Source organism: Callorhinus ursinus, unplaced genomic scaffold (genome assembly GCF_003265705.2).
Source record: "Callorhinus ursinus isolate GAN/ISIS: 27379988/994484 unplaced genomic scaffold, GSC_fseal_2.0 scaffold58, whole genome shotgun sequence".
NCBI classification, from domain to species: Eukaryota; Metazoa; Chordata; class Mammalia; order Carnivora; family Otariidae; genus Callorhinus; species Callorhinus ursinus.
This window is the reverse complement of record NW_027397120.1, coordinates 7,809,870-7,825,528: the sequence shown is the minus strand read 5'-3', so window position 1 is coordinate 7,825,528 and position 15,659 is coordinate 7,809,870. Positions and strand designations below refer to the sequence as shown.

At 57.1% G+C, this 15,659-nt stretch overlaps 1 protein-coding gene across 4 annotated transcripts in view; it reads right to left on the bottom strand.

Annotated features, from left to right (window-relative positions):
* The window catches only part of FAM53B (family with sequence similarity 53 member B), a 120,135-nt gene that overhangs the window by 35,729 nt on the left and 68,747 nt on the right, over positions 1-15,659 (bottom strand). The gene's annotated exons all lie outside the window — the stretch shown is intronic.

Here is a 15,659-nt window from a genome sequence, read left to right as displayed (position 1 = left end):
AGAAGGATTTCACTTTCTGTGTTTTTACATTTCTGAACTGTAATGTTTTTCACCTTCCAAACTTTGAATTCTTTTACATGTATGCATCAATTTTGTAAGCAAAAGAAACAATCAATTTAAACGAATCTAGAAATCATTTGCATTCATACAGAAGCGTCTGCCCCTACTCCAACAAGAATATTGCTCTGTGCCAAGAATTAAGCCTCACATCCCCAATGTGAGAGAAACGTCACTTCATTTACCTCCCCATTACCAGACCCACTTCACAGATGAGGAAACGGAGGCTCAGGGGTCCCACAGCTAGATCTGCAACCAGCTCTGTCTGCTTCTCAAGGCCCTGCTCTCAGCCAGCCTGCTCCACAGCCTCCCAGCAGACCTGAGGGCTCCTTTCTCTCTGCCCCTTTTCCTGCCTGGCCACTGAAAGCAGCTGTCCTACTAAACCACAAATAGTACAGAGGCCACGGGTTGGGTGGGCACTCTGGAGATGTCTGGGTCACGAGTGGTGACTTCTCTCCCAAAGTCAAAGAACGAGGTCAGTGCAAGGGGAAGGGGCGGGCCAGCAGGAGCCTGGGGAAATGGCCCTGCTAGATGTGAAACTGAAGAACGCACTGGTATGCTCAGGAACCGGGGCCCTACCGGGCAACCGTGAAGGCCTGGCCATCTTCGGTGCTGCCCGATACTGCACCCCCCTGGGAGGTTTCAGGCCACCTCTGCAGGGGTTCCAGGTCACGGACCCCAGAACAGACGTCGAGTGGGTCCCCTCCCACCTACTGCCACAGGCCCAGTCCTGCTAATATGTTAATGGTGCTTCTCAGAAGCTGCTCTGCCAAGGGGTCGGTCCCCACACGTGCATGCAAAATGCTGCGTTCTCCACCCCCTCTTGGAGACACAGCATGTCCCTGCTCAGAGAAGCGTCACCTTTCTGAGACCTGTGTCACTGGGTTAGACCTTTGAGAAGCTTCTGTACAAGTCCAGCACAGAGTGAGAGTCTGCAAAGCCCACCTCAGGAGACGGGCACAAAGGTGCACATGAGTTCCTGGCAACGGGCTAGGCACTCCGACAAACTTACCTTGCCCTCGTCCCACAAGCCAGGGGCGGGAGCTACGGGCACAAGCTGCCGGTGGCAGCACTCCAGGACTGCATTCCTCCCTTCCACCTACGCTTCCATCCCCGCCTGTGAAATCTTCTCCAGCCTTCCTCCCTCAGACCCTGCTTCCTGGGCCTCCGGAGGCTGCCTGGTGCGCACTGGCTCAGCACACAATCCTAACCGTACCTGCCGGCTTCAAGTCCCACACCTGCCGGGGACTGGTCCTGTGGCCGCGGGCAAGTTATGCACCAAGTCTCCGCTACCCCGTCCTCAGTGGTGAGCGGTGTGACCAAAACGGTACCTGTGTCCTGGGGGTTGACTGAGCATCAAGAGAGCTCGGACCGACGGGTGGCAGTGAGGGTCAGAGAAGTGCCTGCAGCCTCATCCTGGTGACCCAGTCTTTCTCAGAGCCCCAGAATGCTGCTGCAGGGCTCAGGGTAGCACGCGCCTCGCTCAGCTCGAGACGGTGGCTGATGCACACTCACCGCAGCGTCCCACACACAGTAGAAGCTTAGCCTAGTTGACAGCACTTGCAGAACCTGTGCAGCCTGTAAATGTGAAGCTGAACTCCTCCCTGGAACATCGTGACCCTAACCTGCTGCTCTGCATACAGATACCCTTAGAGTCCGTGCAGAGTGGCCCACGGCGCGGCCGCCCCACAGCCCCAGGCGGGAAGAAGGGGGCGCACGGGGAGCAGCTTTCTTTAGCAGGGAGATGTGCACTCATCATCGGCCTCCCTCCCTCCCTCCCTCCCTCATCGTCCGCTCCGCAGCAGGGCTCGCGCCAAGAGCAATGGTGGAAGTGGTTCTTGGTCACGCGGAGGACTTTCTAACCACATTCCTGGGTCCCCAAAGATGCTCCAGCCCAGGCCACAGCCTCCTGGCTCTGTGCGGGCTCCTGCGGGCCTCCCAGGCGCGGGGCGGTGGCAGCCCTGGAACAGGCCAGCCTCTGTGGACTGACTCTGGGGTGGAGCACAGGATAAAAGCATGGCCAGCGGAGGCCTTTAAATGTCAGAGCAGTCATCCCTCCCTTATTTCACAACGCTGCTCCAAAACCACCTCGCTGGGCCAAGTTCTGTTACCACAAAGTTAATATCCTCTAGCAACTTCCGAGCTGGTTGTCTGCCTCCGGGGCCAGGACACATCTGGCCAGCAGAGAGATTTCTGGATCCCTGGCCAGGGTGAACTTTCTAGGGGTTTGTCCTGAATGACGAGAACCCCAGGGCCACCCCCCCCCCCCCCCCCCCCCCCACTGACTGCATCGGAGTTTTGTTCTACCAGACTGAGAGGGACAGCCTCACCAAAATTCTTCGAGGGATGGGAGAAAATGCAGGCAGTGAGTGAAAGCAGAAGGAAACGAACAATCCTCACTTTGGCCCACGCTTCGCAGGCAATGGCAGCAACAGACGAGCAGCGCGGAAGAGATGAGAGCGCTGGGACCGGCCAGGCAACCCAGCACACGCTTCCAGAGCAGCGCCACGGTGAGAACGCCGTTTTATTTAAAAAAAAAAAAAAAAAAAAAAATCACGCTTTTGTGCCCTGAGACACGCTGAACGACTCGGTCTGACGCCAGGGCCCCGGTTAGCCAAAACTCACAAACTCTGGCCGCTCCTTTTCCGCTGCTCCCTCTCCATCACCGTGTGCTTATTTGCCACTTGAGGAGCACAGGAAAAGGCCACGCAGGGGCCAAGTTTCGGCTCAGCAGAGCTTTAGACAATCGGGTGGGCCGCGTTACATCACCCCCACATTCCTGACCGCCAGGGTAACAGTATCGGGGCCCTTTCTATGACTAGCTTTCAGTGAGAAATTGACAGACAAATTCCAGTTGCTTTCCATATGGGGAAACTAAGGCACGGGGCCATCTAGATCAGGGGCTGGCAAGAAGAGCCAAACGGTAAATATTTTAGGCTTTGCGGCCCGTCCAGTCTCTGTTTTAACAGGAAAGCGGCCATAGGCGATTTACTAAATAAGCTGACATGGCTATGTGCCAATAAAACTTTATTTGCAAAAACAGGCAACAGCCTCTGGGCTGTGGCTTGCCGATCCCTGATCTAGACGGTTTGAGGTGACAATGGTCACCTCTCCTGGAAGACACTGGCCATAGCTGTAGAGTTATGAACGCTCCCCACCACACACACTTAGGAGGCCCCAGGGGTCCACCTGGCAGAGCGCTAGTTAGAATATTGAATCTATTATAAAATATTAAGTCACACCCCACACAGAACTCCACAGACACTGGGCCTTGGCCCTCCATGGTCCTGCTGTGTGATGAGGGCGTTCCCTGTATCCTCCCAGCACAGGCTGAGAGGCTCCTGGCTCCCCTCTGTTCCACCTAAAACCCCAGAGGAAGCAGAGAAGGCCCCAGCAGACTGAAGCAAAGCCAAGGCCAGCTCCCCTGGATGTGTGGCCTCCAAAGAGCCCCACCACCAGGGTCCCAAAACCTGGGATGAGGACCGTACTCCCCCCTGCTCTTTTCCTTCTCCAGGCTGGCAGGTTGTGGGCCTAGCCTCACAGCCAGCAGCACCCTGCACCGTGGGTCTCTCTAGGGCCTGGGGCTGGGGCAGTGGGGAAGGTCCACAGAGGGAGAGGCCCTTCATTTTCTCCACACACCATCTCATGCCGAGCCACAAGCATCACGCAGCTTCCTGAGCTCCATCGAGGCCACCGTCAGTGCCCCCATTTGGGCGCTGCACCCTGTTGCTGCTTCGAAATGGTCTCAGGTTTCAGTAATAATCCACTGTAGCCTACTTCATCCAGAACGGTGACAACTGTCACCTCAGATCGTCTAGACAGTTCCAACAGCTGGTGGAGTGGGGGCCAGATCAGGCTCTCCTGGCCATGTCACGTGAGAGCCCAGCGGCCATCCCAGAACTGGCCATGGACCTCTGAGCCCATCCACGTCACTGTCCTCAAACCAGAGAGCCCTGCGTGTCCAGAGCCGACCTGTCCCACCAAGGACCTACCACAGCTGAGGAAGGAAGACCTGCTCCCAGCCCATCTTCACCTCCGTGACACCAGCCCCAACTGGCTCCAACCCTCTGTGCAGATACCCAAGGTGGGAAGGGCCTGGCACCCTGAGCTCTGCCCAGGGCCCCTGATGGGGACGGAAACTGGAACAAGCATGGACCTTGCAGGCATGCCAGGCCCTGGAGGCTTGGGGGCCACTCGGAACCTCAGTCCCTTCTGCAAAATGGGGACAGTAATCCCCACTTTCCAGGAACTGTGATGAAGACAACACGGAACACCACAAACATAAATCCTGTCTCTGACCCACAAGGGAGGTGGGGATGGGGACACGTAGGCATTGCAAGCACACGGTCACCCATGGCGAGAGATCAGTGCTGCATCTGTACATTCACCAGACTTTCAGGGGGTGGGGCCGGGTCTCCGGCTAAAGGTTCCCAGCATGAACCATGCTGTCCAAATTCCCAGGGAGAAGGGACAGTGTCGGCAGCAGGCTGACCAGGCAAGTGACCCAAACCAATGCAGAAAGCCCTAGCGTCTTACTGCTCTGGCTTTCTTGGTTCCTGAGAGGAGAAGGAAGCCGTATCTGACTTGGTCTGCCTCCCCAAGGACAAAGTCGGTCATCCTCCTTTTTCCCCTGATGAACGTTTACATGCCTTCTTGCCCTGTTTGCACTCTGGTCTCCCGGGGGCCTCTGAGACCAGATCCCCAAGGCAGCGGATTCAGAGGGTCTCAGACCTAGCAAATGACATCCGATCCTTTCTCGGGAACCTGATGGCTTTCCCCCGGACTAAGCACAAAGACCCACTCCTTTCCCCAGCCTGCGAGGCCCACCTGAGTTGGCCCTGCCGACCCCTCGCAGCCCCTCCTGGGCAACCCCCTCGCTCAGGATCCCCCTCACACCAGTTTGCTTTACCCTGAAGTTGCCAAGCCCATCCCACCTCCCCACCTTTGTGCTTGCTCTTCCCTCTACTCAGGATGCTCTCCCTCACCACCTGTGCATGGCTGAAGGTCATTAGGTCACCTCCCGAGTGGCCGCCCCGTCACTCCGACCTAAAGCTGGCCACATCCACCGCCTCTCCTCCCACCTGGCATCCACATCCAGCCTGTTTTCTTTTCTTTATAGCACCTACCGCCACCTGAAGTTTTCTGGCCTGTTGCCTGCTTATTATCTACCCCCTTTCTAGAAAGCAGCTTATATGAAAATGATAATTGTGTGTGGCTTCCAGAGATATCCTCGGGGCCTCGTTGAGTGCCAGGCACTCATCAGACACCACGTGAGACAAGGAGGGAGAGAGCGGAAGGGCGAGAACGCACCCCTAGTTCTGGGATGCTAGGTGGTACAGAGAGACCACGCTCGGCCCAGAACTGTGCGGCAGGAAGAGCGCAGGCATTCCCACAGCAGCTCTGGAGGACCCCAGAGCCCGGGGCTCAGTTCCAGGCCGACTGGCCTCTGAGCCCAGCAGCGGTGGGGTGGGGGGCAGCTCTTCCATCTGGTCCCCTCGAGGCTCTGCCAACAGGAGCACTGGGAGGGGGGCTGCACCTTCTGCCTGTCTCCTGTGGCTGTCACCGTCACCAGCCCGGTTCCTGAGCCGGCAGGGCCCTCTGTCCCGTGCACGACAGCTGAGGCTGCAGCGTGCAGCCTTCCTGACATGTGCAGAAGCAGCCGCACCGTGCTTCCTGCCCCCAGCCCCGGCGGGTCCTGGGCCCTGGGGCCTCCAAGCTCTGCAGCTTGCAGAACCACGGCCTCTTGCCTTTGTCACCCTCGCCGGGGCGGGAGCAGCTTCCTGCAGTTGCTTCCTCCATGATATCTGGTGTTCATGTCTTGGCTTCTTGGTTCTCCAGAAACCCAATTAACAACTGCTCACGGTGACCCCTCTGTGGACATACGGCTGGTTTCTGTCCCTTGCCGGGGCCCTGGCTGCTGCAGGCAGCCTTCCGCACGCTCTCCGTGCACAGAGCTCTGGCGAGGAAGCAGCTGCGGCCCCCACCACCGCTACCACCCGCTCCACGCCGATTAAATGCATTAGAAGGCCCTGCACTATCTCAGGAAAGGGTTGGTGCCTGGTGGCCTTTGGTGACATATTACTGATGTGAGCTCACTGCTACTGCTCGCGAAGGGAGCTTCTGGTCATTGCGCTGTATTTTGGAAGCAACCATTTCTTTTGTTTTCCAAGACAGAAAAGAAAGCCACCCCTCTCCCCACCCCCGCCCACCCGCAAAAAGAGTTATCCAAGAGCACTACTATGCCCAACTTTCAAAGGAGGCATTGTTAATCATTTGGCCCTACAGAGGCAATTACCACCCACTCCAAGTCCAGTCGAACCAAGTTCCCGCCGGCCTGGGACTGCAGCAGAGGGCCTGCCCTCCTGCGTGGCATTTGCTTTCTTTCGTCCTCAACTGTGGCCCAATGTTGAGAGAAGCAGCAGTAATTGAGGACGGCTGATACTGCAAAAATGTTGTAAATAAATGGCCCACGTCCACAGGGGAGATTCTATGTCACTGCCATGCTTAGGACAGTGGAGGGCTGTGCTGCCAAAGGGGCGAAAGTAAGCTTCCATCCTGTGCTGGCCCCGTGAAAACCAGTGGCTGCGCTGGGCAGAGGCACAGGCTCGCGTCAGATGTGTGGGCTCTGGGCCTGGCTCATAATTAAGCACATGTCCACCTCAGTGATACCTCTCTTGGCTTCCCAATCTCCCACCCTCCTGGGGGCTCTCTCAGCCCAACAGCCTTGCCAAAGGCTCCTTCCCAGGAGGTGTTACCCCCACATCCCCAATAAGGAAGCAGGAAGAGGGCGGGGAATGCCAAACTCCCTCCAGGTCTGTCAAGCATCCCCGTCCCCTGCATCTTTCCGGCTGGGCTGGGATTACAGGCTGTTAGTAGATTCATAGAGACCACCACAGATGCCACATTTTCCAGAGCTGCTGCCCCAGCTGCTGTAAACAGACCAGATGTGGCACAGCTGAAGCGGGATCCAGTGTGACAAGCACTCAAACCTGTAAGAGAATCCTCCTGTGGCCCTAAGCTGCCCCCAGCCTTCCCTGGCCCATGGCCAGAGTGGCACCCACGTTCGAGCGGGCAAGGGCTGAGAAGCTTCGGCACAGGAGTCAGAGGTCCAGGGACAGGGTAGGAATCGAGTTTCCACAGCAGGGAAAGACGGCCTGGGTTGGCAAAGCACCGAGACACAAGCATTTGGGGGTGGGATGGCTTCAAGGATGCTTGCAGAAACCAAAGGAATCGCAGTGATCGACTAGACTTCCCTTTTACTGAGAAAAGACCGAGAAGATATACTGGCAAAGTGAAGGCTGCGGGCCAGAAACCAAGACAGACTTACATCCAGCATACACTGAACTGACTAGTTCAAAGGAAGCGGTCTTTGGGGATTAAGGCGATGGATTCTCTGCCCAGTGAGGTCCGTGACTCTGGTGACGTGGAAGCTAATGACAAGATGGAGCCATTGGCCAGGCCTGTTGTACATCTCCAGAGTGTTTGAGCCTCAGACACAGATCGACACGTGCACTGCCCGCACCGTGGGCTCGCCCACTATCATCTGCCCATGGCCTCTTGTCTCCCCACAGCCCTCAGTCTGTGTGGCTCACCCCGCCAGAAGGAGCTTTCTCCAGGGTACTGTCGCCCCCCTGCTTAAAACTCTCTGATGCCCCCCTCCTTGAACTCAGAATAAAAGCCAGAGGACTTGGGAGTGCCTTCTGAGGAAGCCCCTATGCTGGGCCCCTTGCCCCCTCCTTCACTCTATTCCAGCCACACCGGGGCTCCTCCCAGCCCCTCCTGACTCCGACCTTTGCACCTGTGCTTCTCCTGTGGCCACCCCCCCCCCCCCCATCTCACCCCCGAGCTCTTCCAGGGCTGCCTTGTGGCTTATTTCCCTCGTGAGGCTGAGTCTAATTTCCTGTGAGAACATTCTGGAAGCCTGGCCTCTTTCAAAGGCTCCCACAAGCCTGAGACACCTAGCACACACAGCACCTGGACAGGGCATAAGCAGTCCCACTGGGTTCCTGCTCCTTCACTCTGCCCCCAACCCCAGACTTGGGATGATGAGCAGGGACTCGGAAGCTGCCTTCAAGAACTCACGCACAGGGACTTGCCTCACAAATGTCCAACGCTGCATGTTAGCTATTTTTCCGGACAGTTCTAAGGCAGCTATGTCCCCAGCTCAGCAGAGGTCAACACCAAGTCCTCTCTGGTGCTCAGGAAGGTTCACTGCCGGGTAGGGATGCCACTGCTCTGCTGGCACAATGACTCAGCAGGGGCCCATCCAAGGACTTGGAAGTTAGAAAACTGGGCTCTGGAACCCCTTCTCCAGGTCACACTTTTCCATATCCAGGCTGACCCAAGGCCTCCTGACTGAGGGGCCTTGACTCCTGGTGCTGTCTCCACACGAGATAAGCCCATCCCCGGCCTTTGCAGAGTCACCAGGCCAGGCCTGTGCCCAGCTCTGCTGATCCCAAGCCCTGCTCCATTGGGGAGTTCCCGAAGTACTGTGTGGCACCAGGGGCCCTGGCCCAAACCCACAGATTCAGACCCTGGAGAGGGGCCCACGAAGCTGCAGTCTCTCTTGGCCGTGCCTGCGCACAAGCACACACGGTCATAAACCCAGGGCTCAAAGAAGCAAGACGACGGGCTCACAGTCACAGCACAGTGAGGTGCAGAACTGGGTCTCAATCCGGGTCTTCTAACTCCAGACTGTGGAGTCTGGAGCCACGCTCCCAATAACAGGCCACGCTTCGTCTCGCCTGCGCTACAGGAAGCATCTACCACGCGGCAGCTGGGCAAAACCCCAACCTTGGGAGACCCAGAGCCCTAGGTCCAAACCCCAACAAGGCAACTCAACAACTCAAGTCGGGCCCTCGGACCAGCCACAGAAGCCTCTGGGCTCCAGGCCCTCTTCTGGGGAGCAGAAATATGGCTGAGGACCTGAGCGGCAGAGACAAAGACTCCCCACAGTGAGGACAGCTCACATTCGATGAATAGCAGCTCCTTCTTTTTAACAAATTCTCTCCCTACTCCTAAAATGTGGCTGCCGGTAGCAACGATGACAGCTGACTCTTACCGAGGGCTTAACCTGGGCACACATGAGTGTGTCACGTTGCCAGCAACACAACAAGCGAAGATGTTGCTACCCCACCTCGACGATGGGGAAACAGGTGCCAAGAGGTCAAGTAAGTTGCCCAGGATGAGGCTCAAGCCCACCGCCCGGGCAAGGCCAAGGTCCTGTTCGCCACCAGCCTTCTGTTTCCCCACATCTCAGCCCACAGTCTGCTTCTTCTTCAGCGGGCTGGTGGGGGGCAACACAGGGTTTCTCGAAACCCTCCCCTGTGGGCCCCTGGAGTCGAACGAGTCAAAAAGGCAAGGACCACCTGACCCACAGCCCTTCCCACTCTGGCTTCCATGGAGTGGGCCTAGAGAGGTCCTCAGGTGTGCTGGCCTCCAGAGGACAGGGCCCCTAGCTCGCAGGCCTCTGCGCCCAGGACCAGAGCAGGGCCTGGCAGCTGAGGACGCTCCAAGCACAACAGGGGAGCCAGAGGGGCTCCCACCCGGACGACTGGCTTCCAAAGCAGAGGCCCTCCAGAAAGCCCAGGGCACCCGGAGCTTTGTTGCCTCACATCTTCTAAGCCACCTCTTGGCTCAGAAAGGCCCACAATTAAAGTGTGGAAAATCACCGAGTGGCACTAAACGCTGCCTTGCTGGCATGTCCCCAGCTGAACTCCTTCTACTTTTCTTTTTCCCGGGGAGATCAAAGTTATTGTGTCAACACTCGGCCCCAATCCGAGTGACCTGAAGCGGATTGCTTATGCAACCTGGTGGCTGCAACTAGGGACAGCAAGGAGTGATCCAAGCGTCTGCACAGGGGTTTCCCTGAACTGTGAGAACCCCCGTCGGGGTGCTGCACTGTTACTGACAGGCCTATTTCTGACAGAAAAGAAACCCCGGACAGAACTGAAACTAGTCTCTGGCTCGGCCCTCCCCCCTCACCACGGCTGGCAGGACCCCGGCCTCATGCTGACACCACTTCTCCCAGGAGCGGCGAGCCCTGCTGACGCCCAGGACCAGAGCAACAGGAGACCAGCTGCAGGGTGCAGCTTTGATGTTCACTGGAGGGCCAGCCACTGGCCGGATCCACAGCGCCTGACTCCTCCCCTCACGCATGAGAAACAGGAACTGCCATTCCCATTTTACAGACAAGGAAATGGAGGCCTACAGAGGGTGACTGACTTGCCCAAGGCACACAGCACAAAAGTGGCAGAAAGGGAAACCGAGCCCCTTTCTGATTCCAGAACTTACGCTTTCACCTCCCCACCCTCTAGGTCCTGTAAGGGCCGCCTACCTGGAAAGGCCAAGTGGGCCATCCTCGTCGTGGAGGACAAATCACAGCAGCGGGGGAGCACTGAACCCAGAGTCAGGAGGCCAAGGTTCCAGCCCTCCCAGGGTCCTAAAGAACCACGTGGCTTTGGGCAAGTCACCGACTCCCCTGGGACTCCAGAGGCCTCACCCTCAAATGAAGAGACTGACAAAGGGCAGATCAATCAGCAGTGGCTGCCAAGATCATAGACGGATGGAGTCGGAGGCCTCCCAGTTCAACCAGAAAGACTGCTACAATCGATTAGCAATGTCTGTCAGGAGCACGGAACAGACATGCTGGATCAGCACCCAGAGCTGCCGCCCCTGGCCAACCAGCCCTTGATGGTCCAAGTTTTTTGTTTTTTGGGGTTTAAGATTTTATTTACTTATTTGAGAAAGAGAGAGCGAGCGTGAGCAGGGGGAGGAGCAGAGGGAGAGGGACAAGCAGACCCTGAGCTGAGCGCAGAGCCCAACACGGAGCCTGATCCCACGACCCTGAGATCATGACCTGAACCAAAATCTACGGTCAGACGCCTAACCGATTGCGCCACCCAGGCGCCCCTCTGACAATCCAAGTCTTAAAAGACTCTCTTCCTTTGTTCAAACGCATTCTGATTGTCTCCTTTTATTTAGTATTGATTTCATTCCAATTAGCAATCCCGGGCTTTCTATGACCACCTGTACTCTGTGCCATAAGGGGCGATCCTTCGCTGAGTGCCTCTGTCTGCCGTCAGTGTGGTTCCCCAAGCCAACAGGAAGGGTCCACGGGTACAAGGCAGCAGAAAACGAAAACCAGCAGTGCAGCCGGCCGGGGGCAGTGCAGACAGGAGGAGGCCCTGAAGGCTCGGGCATGCCAGGCCCGAGCCCAGGGACTTGGCCAAGGAAAAGCGCAGCTGGCTGGGGCTGCTGGGGCTGCCTGAGCAGGGCGGTCTTGCAGCCAGGGGTGTGAAGGGCCACCCCACATGGTGAAAGGCAACCCCAACTGGCAAGCAGGGAGGAGAGTGGAAGGCTGACCCAGGGATGGCCTGCCAACAAAGAGCCACGGGTTGCCGATGAGCATCTGCGATACCCCTGACGGCTTCCAGCAAGCAACTCCTTACCCCTCAGAGCCCCCACAGCCCCAGCCAACCGGGCTGTCCCAGACTCGTCTCCCGGACTCACCCTGGACCAGCCTCGGCAGAGCTTCTAACCTCGTGCTGCTCCCCTACCCCGCGCCGCCCCCCACCAGCTTGCTTGGGCCCCTCACACATCTGCTACCACAACAGTTGCTGCCTGTTCTGGGGCTTGCTCCAGGAGGTTTGAGGACTCAGTGTGTGGGCAGCTGTGATCAATCAAACCTCTGTTTCAGCATCCCGACCCCTCCTCACAAATGTCTCGCTTCTGTTTGAAGCACTGTTGAGAAATACAATTTGTTGCTCTTGCAAGCTGACCAGCTTGGAATTAAAAATACAGCAAGACTGGGACGCCCAGGGGCACGGCATTCCGTGGGTAATCTTTTTAACTGCTGCTTTTTTCTGAGATCTTTGCTCACACACATGTGATCTGTGTCTAAATGGCCATGCATAGCTCAGGTCTCGCTGGGAGTCAACCAATGCTTGGTAGTCAAGCCAGGTCTCAGAGAAGCAGTAACAAATCATGTCAGCAAAGGTCCCGCTAGTAAACAACTCCTATGCTCAGGCTGGGCCCTGCTCTCAATGACACACATTGTCATTCTGCAAAGAAGGCTTCGGCTTCACATAAAACACCAGGCAGAAGGGGTCACGTGGGGAAAGCTGAGAGGGAGGCCAGCAAAATGTGACCTGGGCGGGGACAGGCACGACTGCCCCTCTGGGCTGCCTTCAAGCAGCTGCTCCCAGAGCTGAGGGGTTGCAATGACTATTAAGAGGACGGGACAGGCCTTCCTGGGCTGGGTCCTGGCGGCATTTCTCCCACTGGGGTGCCCTCCTCTCTGCAACCACCCTCTCTCACTCCGGAGCCAGATGGCTGGGGCACCTGCAGCCTCGTTCAGCATCCTGCCCACGATTCGGGTACTGAGGCTTTAAGAAGACGTGAGCAACATGGCTCACCTGGGTGGCTCCGTCGTTAAGCATCTGCCTTCGGCTCAGGTCATGATCCCAGGGCCCTGGGATCGAGCCCTGCATCAGGCTCCCTGCTCCGCGGGGAGTCTGCTTCTCCCTCTCCCACTCCCCCTGCTTGTGTTCCCTCTCTCACTTTCCCTCTCTCTCTGTCAAATAAACAAATAAAATCTTTAAAAAGAAGAAAAAAAAAGAAGACGTGAGCAAAGACAGTCCGAAAGCAATTGCTACCCCCGGACCCTCTGCGCCCTGGCCTCACTGCCCAAGCGGGCCGCTGCTGCCCGCGGGCTGGACAGCTGCGCGCCGGGAAGGGGCAGGGCCTCCTGTGGGCTCCCAGGACCATGTCTCCTCTCGCGGTAGTGATTCCGACTCCATCACCACTTCACACCCCTTGGCTCTGAGCACGGAGCTCACCACGGGCTGGGCTGAGCTGCAGGGCAGGCCTCCTTCCCATTTTCAAAAGGAAAGGATGAGGCAAGAAGAGGAACAAAGAAGAGAAAGTAAATGGCAAGGGCAGAAGAGGGAGGAGAAAAACAGAAGGAAAGAGACAGGCAGATACAGAAAAAAGGGAGCCCTTCTAGTGCACGGAGTGTGCCTCCTGGGACCTTCACGCTCTCTCCCAGTTCCGCCTCTGGAGTCGCCTGCAACGAGCCCATGCCTTCCCTCCCAAGATGTGCAGCAGCAACGCTAATGGTAACCGTCAGCACTCACTGCACGCCAGCCAGGGCACCAGGTCGTGTGTGTGTGCGCGTGTGCGCGCGCGCCACACACGCGCACGCAGGCTGGCAACGAGACACGCACAGACGTCTCCCTAGCTACGGATGCACACACACGTTCATACATACACACATCCGCACGTCCAGCCGTAGATGCACGTGTACACGCTGACACATCACACGCGCACGCGCGCTATCTCCCTTATTTCCCCCGACAGTCCTAGGGCAGTAGCAACAACAGCGGCTGCGGTGGTGGAATGATGTGCTGCACAGAGATGTGAGGCAGTCTGCCCAGGGCCGCCAGCCTCCTGCCGCTCATCTGGAGGCCTTCTGATGTGCTGATGTCCCCCCAGCCCCCAAATGCAGACCCAAAAAAGTGAACACCATGTTCCAGAAGGATCTCGGGAGGGGCTGTAACGGGCAAGGCCGGAGGGGCTCTGGGTAGCCCCCTTGCTCTGGGCACCCTGACTAACGGCCAGAGGAAAGCTCCTGCGTGTTCACCCACGTGCCGGCAGGTGTGTGCAGCCCCAGACAAGCGCCTGCAGGAAGCTGGGGTTTGTCTGAACTCCCAGGCACTCCAACCGAAAAGACACTCTGCACCAATCTCATACACCTGGTCGCAGATCTACACATCCAAAGGGGCTCCTTCACAGAAATGTTCAATTAGCACCCCTCACGCCCCCCCAAATAAGTGAATATTTATAAACCAAGATCACAAGACCTATGAAAAAGAGTCCAAGATCCAGCTTGAAGAAACAGAGCCGTGCTGGCCCTGGGTGCAAGCCTATCTTTCCAGAGACGCGCAGACCCTGCTCCCTCCCTGGCAGTGACAAATGCTGAGAAAGCCACAGCCCACAGAGACTGGTATCTGTACACCGGTGACAGGCTCGGCTCGTGGGGTTCCCAGGCACAGGGTCCTACACGTTCCAGGCTGGATCTAGGGCTCTCTGCAAAGGCACTGGGGTGGCCTCAGGCCCGGCTTTCAGAGCTCCTGCAAAAGGTCGGTCCATGAGGCCCATAAATTATCCAGCTGGGGAGCCAAAGCAGGCCAGGCCCCATGGAGAGAGGGCTGGCTGGGGCTCTGGAGGCATGGTCGGGGTGGTTCAGGGTCCATCCCCAGGGCTCCAGCCTCCCCCTCCTGGCATACACCCTTCCCAGGGGCCCCATCTTCACTTTCCCCGGACTCTGCCCTACCCAGGCCTTGGCTAGAGAAAAGCAGGCGGAATCAGGGCGGCCTCCCCAGGTTCTTGGAGGCCTGCCTGGAGCCAGTGAAGCAATCTACACATCTGGGCACAGCCCCATGGAGGAATATATTTTCAAGCAGTTTCTACCCAAGTGAGGACGGGGAACGTCTTTAGTGATGCCAGTGCTGTTCCTCCAGCTTGTGGGCAGTAAAACAGAATAACATGTGTAAGTTGTTTTTATTACCTATCTAGCTTATTAGCTCATAAAAAAAGCTCAACATTAAAAATTTAACTGAAGCCATTTATCGCACCCAGGACTCAGGGCTCTGGGTTTCCCTCAGAAAGTCACCTAAATCTGTCACCTTTCCAGCCTTTTTACCTATTTAAATTCCTGCAGGGAAGGAAAATTCCAGTCGCATGTCCAACGTACATGAACGTGGGTTTGATTGTTGTCTGGCTAGTAAAGCAAAGAATGTCCACCACTCAGGAAAAAGAAAGGGACACACCTGGAGGAGTGGCGGAACCTGGCCAGTGTGGGGCAGAGGGTGGAGCCCCAGTGGCACGGGGAAGGCACAGCATGTCACGAGCTTGTCCTCCAGCTGCCCAAGGCCAGGGCCGGGCTCCGGAGCAAAGGGCCAGACAGTCTGGACTCTGGGACCAGGTGCATGCTCAAGACTCGAGACACCTGACCCTCTTCTTTTGTTGGCGGGGGGACCTCTAGGCTGGGAGGGGGGCTACAGAAAGGAAGGAAATGCCATCAACCGAAGCGGCCTTTTTATTCTAAAGCAAAAGGAGGTCCAGCTGAAAAAGCAGCTCTGGGCACTGAAGGAAGGCCATTCTGCCCACAAAGAGGAGTGGACATGGGAGCCTGGCTGCCCAGAGATGGCCACATGCTCCATGAGCAAGGCCAGCCAGGTTCCATCCCTTAACACCCACCAGTGACCGAGGCTTCTATAACAAGACCAGCAAAGACAACAGTTAAACCGCAGCATGAAGCACCTGAGGGACTCTAGACACAGAACAGAGAGACCCACACCCACCCGTCCTTCACTGGATGGGTCACAAGGACCAACCCTAGTCCCCAAACCTCACTGTCATGCTCAGGCCTCCTCGGTAAGAACCAAACACAGGCGGCACCCAGGCTTGGAGACTGTCCCATAGACGGTATACTCACTCCACGTTCATCTCATTCAGATCAGTCCCCGAGCTCAGTGTTAGCACAAGGCAGGTCTCCAAGACACAGAAGATAAAGTGCAAGGGACGGGGCACGTGGCCGG